At 36.6% G+C, this 6,598-nt stretch overlaps 1 pseudogene; it reads right to left on the bottom strand.

Moving 5' to 3' along the window:
- Positions 1-5,944: 5,944 nt before the first annotated feature.
- On the bottom strand, positions 5,945-6,322 carry Rpl31-ps1 (ribosomal protein L31, pseudogene 1; annotated as a pseudogene).
- Positions 6,323-6,598: the final 276 nt, after the last annotated feature.

Here is a 6,598-nt window from a genome sequence, read left to right as displayed (position 1 = left end):
AGCCTACCTTGTTTTGAACACTTTTATTTATTAGTTGATCCATTCTTTCTTTCTATGGTGAGTCATAACCTCATCAGTTGGATTTTCAGCATCTCTAGCCACAGAGTAGGATTTATTTACTTTTTAAATTTGGTGCCTAGAGATTTTAGCTCTATAATTTTATATTAAATATCTACTTTGACAGACATTTTTGTGTCTTTTATCAGAACAAATAATAATTTTGCCATTGTGATTCCTAAGGTTCCATGTTTAGTCTTTTGATTATGCTAGTTTTCAATAGTGATTGTAATACTGTTAATGATGTTATAATGTAATTTTATTTTTATATTTTTATTTTTGAGGTTATAATATTACATCACTTCTCCCTTCCATTTTTTCCCTTGAAACTCTTTTATGTATCACCTTTATTCTCTTTTAAATCATGGCCTCCTTTTCACCTCCATTGTTGTTGCTGGTGGTGATGATGATGGTGTGTGAGTATGTTTCTAAATACACTAGCACATTGTGTTTCTATAATATTACTTGGATTTATGTGATTTCAGGAATCACAGTTTGGTATTGAATAATGAATTGATGTCCGTGGAGAAGACCATTTATCTTTCTCTCAACATTCCCTACTTGTCTACAGTTGTTTGTCTCAGACTGAGGCTCCATGAGCTTTCTTTAATTTACCTTAGCACGTCTGCTGGTATTGCTCTTGTTCATATTGGTTTAGATGACCATGTGTAAAGTTTCTCACATTTGTTGAATACACGATCTTCTAACAAACTCTCAGTTCTGCTGGCTCTTATGATCTTTCTACAGCATCTGGTACAATGATCCCGAGCTTTGGGTACAGGAGTTGTTCTATAATTTTCTATCTTCTAAAGAGTTTGATTCTTTATATTTACTCAGAATAATTCTAGAGACTGTCACCTCTGTTTTGTACCTCAGAAGTTTCATTTATATTGCTTATTAGTGTTTCCTGATAAAGATCTGATAATATTTGCTTATGTTCCCAAGCTGATGGGCATTTATTTTAAGGCTATTATGAACTAAGTTATAAAGAAAATTCATCTAAAGAACATGGGGTAAACATGTGATTTAATTTCTCTTGAGGAAATGCAGTTAAAATTGGATCGCTTAACAATTTAGGAAACATTGAATCTATTATGTCAGAAACTGTCAAACTATTTCCCCAAAGAACTGTGGACCTTTAATTCTTCCCAGAAATGTCTCCAGAATCTTGTCATTTTTCACACTCATCAGTTGGAATTTTAATCACTTTAACAGATGTTTCTTGTATTCTTATCAGCGTGTAAATTTTCATTCATTAGATTCTAAGTGAAATTTGATGTTCTCATTGCATATTTTCCTTGACATGTTTTTAGGACACTGAAGTAGGTTGATTATTTTAAGTGTTTATCTTCTTATCACTGTATTGTATGAGTTCTCAATATGTTCTTAATAGAGGCCATTTGCCATGAATGTTTTTTGCAAATATTTCTTAGTAAGTGGGATTACATGGATATTTTTGTTGAGAAAACAATTTTTAATGAATTCAAGCTATTAAAAATTTCATATTTCTTTTAAATTTCTTAATTTAACAAAGAAAGGCATGCCACATAAATTTTCATTGTTTTGTTAGAGAATTTTAGAGTTTATTTTTACATTTATGTATAAAATTTATTACAGTTTTGTTATACTATTAATACAGTTTTGTTATACTATTTATTTTAAGATAGAGTTAACACTCGTTTTACAAACTGCATGCTGCTTTAAATTTACTCTACAGCATTCACAACTTGTATTAAACTTTTACTTTATTAAATTAAATTACTTTATTGCCTTCTTGGACAATTTTGTAGGAAATATAGCAACATTACTAATTTAATTGATTACTATGTTTTGCCATATATGCCCAATATGTTTCTTCATTATACTAACTTGATGGTTATATTATGGCTATAAAGCATGTTCTTAACTACCGGTCCCTTGCTGGTATGATTTTGTCAGTCTGGTAGACCTAAGTGTAAGAAGTAGATCTCAGAAAGGAAGCAGGAGAACAATCTTCAGCCTAGGGCCAACTGTGCCCCCTATGTACAGGGACCTAGCAGCAGTAGGGGCAGGACCCTTCTAGTTGATGTCCTCACAGAGAGCTGAAAGCCATCTGCCAGGAGCAATTACATGCCTGAGAGTAGAGGTAAGGCCAACTTTTCTGTTCCAAGGGACCTGCCTGGTGGACTCAGGACACACAAAGGCAGAAATCCTCTGGGATTGGGCATTTCTGGTTTCTGGCTGTGGCCTGAACTTCTCTGATCCTGGCCAACAGTTCCCTGCTTCCAAATTCCATGGGAGAGAGAGCTGAACACCCAGAAGTGTGTGCAATCCTGAGACTGCAGGACAGGACAGACTGCTACTTCTGCCCATATCCCTCGCCCAAGAGGAAACTGCATAGTCCCTCTGGACACAGGAATATAGGAGTTGCAGGAGCCCTGCAGTCCATATCTGCGCCCAGATCTGAACTAAATTAGTTAAACAACTCTCTACACCCAAATCCCATGGAGGGGGTGGAGAGCTAGACCCTCAGAAGTGTGGACATTCCTGTGAAACCTGAGGAGACTATTTTCTGCCCACATTCCTGACTAAGAGGGAAACGCCTTGTGCTATCTGTGCCCCTGCACACAGGGACCTAAGACAAGTAGGGGCAAGACCCTTTTAGTTGCTGCCCTAGCAGAAAGCTGAAAGCCAGTTGCCGGGAGTGATTACATGCCTGAAAGCAGAACACTCTGTTCCCATAACTGACTGAAAGAAAATAGGAAAACAGATCTCACAGGAAAACACACAGGCTCACAGGAGAGTCAAGTCACCATCAGAAATAGCAAGACAAGCTAACACCAGAGACAATCTGATGGTAAGAAGTAAGCACAGGAACCCAAGCAACAAAAAGCAAGGCTACTTGGTATCATCAGAACACAATTCTCCCACCAAAGTAAACACTGGATATCTAAACACACCAGAAAAGCAAGATCTAGATTAAAAAGTCACATTTTATCATGATGATGGAAGACTTTAAGAAGGGCATAAATAACAAACTTAAGGAATACAGGACAACACAAGTAAACAACTAGAAGCCCTTAAAGAGGAAACACAGAAATCCCTTAAAGAACAACTTGAAAAAAAAAACAACCAAACAGGAGAAGGAAATGAACAAAAACATCCAGGAATGGATATAGAAACAATAAAAAAAGCAAAAAGGGAAACAACCTTGGAGATAGAAAACGTAGGGAAGAGATCAGGAGTCATAGATGTGAGCATCACCAAAAGAATACAAGAGATAGAAGAGAGAATCTCAGCAGCAAAAGACACCATAGAAAACATCGACACAACTGTCAAAGATAATGGAAAATGGAAAAAGCTCCTAGGCCAAAACAAACAGGAAATCAAGGACATAATGAGAATATCAAACTTAAGGATAATAGGTATAGAAGACAGTGAAGACTTCCAACTTAAACGGCCATGATATTTCTTGTTAAATATCTTCAACAATATCATAGAAGAAAACTTCCCTAACCTAAAGAAAGAGATGCCCATAAACATACAAGAAGCCTAGAGAACTCCAAATAGATTGGACCAGAAAAGAAATTCCTCCTGTCACATAATAGTCAAAACACCAAATGCACAAAACAAAGAAAGAATATTAAAGGCAGTAAGGGAAAAAGGCCAAGTAACATATAAAGGCAGACCTATCAGAATTATACCAGACTTCTCACCAGAGACTGCAAAAGCCAGAAGATCCTGGACAGATGTCATACAGCCCCCAAGAGAACACAAATGCCAGTCCAGGCTACTATATCCAGCAAAATTATCAATTAACATTGAGGGAGAAACCAAGATATTCTATGACAAAACCAATTTTACAAAAAATCTTACTACAAATCCAGCCCTACAAAGGATAATAAATTGCAAAGCCCAACATAGGGAAGTAAGCTATACCCTAGAAAAAGCAAGAAAGTAATCAACTTGCAAAAAGAAATAAAAGAAGAGAAGCACACAAACATAATCCCATCTCCAAATATGAAAATAATAGGAAGAAACAATCGCTATTCCTTAATATTTCTCAACAGCAATGGACTCAATTCCCCAATAAATAGATACAGATTAACAGAATGGATACATAAAGAGGACCCAGCATTTTGCTGCCTACAGGAAATGCACCTAAGAGACAAGACAGACACTACCTCAGAGAAAAATGCTGGAAAACCACTTTCCAATCAAATGGTCTGAAGAAGCAAGCTGGAGTTGCCAATCTAATATTGAATAAAATTGACCCAACCAAAAGTCATCAAAAAAGAAATGGAAGAACACTTTATATTCATTAAAGGAAAAATCCATCAAGATATATTGAGAGTTCAATCTACATCTATGCTTCAAATACAAGGACACGTACATACATAAAAGAAACCTTACTAAAGCTCAAAGTGCACATTGTACCTCACACAATAATAGTAGGAGATTTCAACACCCTACTCTTATCAATGGACAGATCATGGAAACAGAAATTAAACAGAGACATAGAGGGACTAAGAGAAGTCATGAACCAAATGGACTTAACAGATATTTATAGAACATTCCATCTTACAACAAAAGGATACACCTTCTTCTCACCATCTCATGGCATCTTCTCCAAAATTGACCATATAAGCAGTCACAAAACAGGCCTCAACAGATACAGAAAGATAGAAATAATACCATTCATTCTACCAGACCAACACAGACTAAGGCTGGTCTTCAATAACAAGAATAAGGAAAGAATGCTCACATATACATGTACATTGAACAGTCCTCTACTCAATGATAACTTGGTCAAGGAAGAAATAAGGAACACAATTAAAGACTTCTTAGAATTTAATGAAAATGAAGGTACAACATACCCAAACTTATGGGACACAATGAAAGCTGTGCTAAGAGGAAAATTTATAGCTCTGAGTGTCTTCAGAAAGAAACAGGAGAGAGCATGTATCAGCAGCTTGACAACACACCTAAAACTCTAGAACAAAAAAGCAAATATAACCAAGAGGAGTAGAAGGCAGGAAATAATCAAATGCAGGGCTGAAATCAACCACATAGAAACAAAAAGGACTGTCCATAGAATCAACAAAACTAGGAGCTGGTACATGGAGAAAATAAACAAAATAGATAAACCCTTTCCCAGACTAACCAGAGGGCACACAGAGTGTGTTCAACTTAACAAAATCAGAAATGAAAAGGGAGAATCAGAGGAAATTCAAAAAATCCTCAGATCCTACTACAAAAGCCTGTATTCAACAAAATTTGAAAATCTGGAGGAAATGGATAATTTTCTAGATAACCAGTTTCCAAAGTTAAATCAGGAAGAGATAAACTATCTAAATAATGCCCTAACTCCTAAAGAAATAGAAGCAGTCATTAAAAGTCTCCTAACCAAAAAGAGCTCAGAACCAGATGTGTTTAGTGCAGAATTCTATCAGACCTTCATAGGAGACCTCATGCCAATACTGTCCAAACTGTTTCACAGAATTGAACGAGACAGAGCACTACCAGGTTCGCCACAGTTACTCTTTTTTTTTTTTTTTACGTAGTGGCACACATTTAATTGTAACACTAGGAGGAAAAGGCAGGTCAATTCTGAGTTCCAGGCCTGCCTAGTCTACAGAACAAGCAACACCACAGAGAAACCCCTCATAAAAACAAAACAAAAAAAAAAAAAAAAAGAAAAACCACAATCCTAACTAACACCCTGACTTCTGTGAAAAGAATGTTTCACATACTTCCAATTTCCTGTGTATCTAGAACAGAGGTTCTCAGATTAATTTCCAACAAAATAACCCTTAGACCCCAAAATTCCACTTAATGGGGCAGAAAACAAAAAGAAAAAAAAGCAAAACCTGGAGGAAGTTCTGTAACTTTATTTGACATTCAGCAGTTAGCTCTCATCCATATTGACCGTCTGTAGATTTTTGAATGTGGTAACAGGCTTGTAAGTTACCAGTGTGTAGAGCTTGTTTGGCAAATCCTCATCCTCATTATGCTTTCTGGACAAATGTACTCAGATGCGGTACGGACCATTCCTTATTCCTTTGGCCCAGATGGCTTTATTGAGCCTGATGTCTATGCGCACATCTGGAGTCTCCATCACTTTCAGGGCAAATTTCTGAATTTCTCTGAGTGCCTGAGGAGCACGCTTCTTGAAGCCCACTCCATGGATGTGCTTGTGAATGTTGATGGTGTATTCTCGGGTCACCACCTCTTTGATGACAGGACAGCCCTTTTTCTTTTTGCTACCCTTCTTTGCGGGAGCCATTCTGCGAGGCCCAAGTTGGAAAAGCCACAATTATTCTTATACCTAAACCACACAAAGACCCAACAAAGAAAGAGAATTCCATACCAATTTCTCTTATGAATATCATCGCAAAAATATTCAATAAAATTCTTGCCAACTGAATCCAACAACAATTCAAAATGATCGTCCATCATTATCAAGTAGGCTTCATCCCATGTATGCAGTGATGGTTCAATATAGGAAAACTATCAACATAATACACTATACAAACAAACTCAAAGACAAAATACAGATGAC

Source organism: Rattus norvegicus, chromosome 5, assembly GCF_036323735.1.
Source record: "Rattus norvegicus strain BN/NHsdMcwi chromosome 5, GRCr8, whole genome shotgun sequence".
Taxonomy (NCBI): domain Eukaryota; kingdom Metazoa; phylum Chordata; class Mammalia; order Rodentia; family Muridae; genus Rattus; species Rattus norvegicus.
Note: the sequence above shows the minus strand (reverse complement) of the source record. Positions and strands in the feature narration are given on the sequence as shown.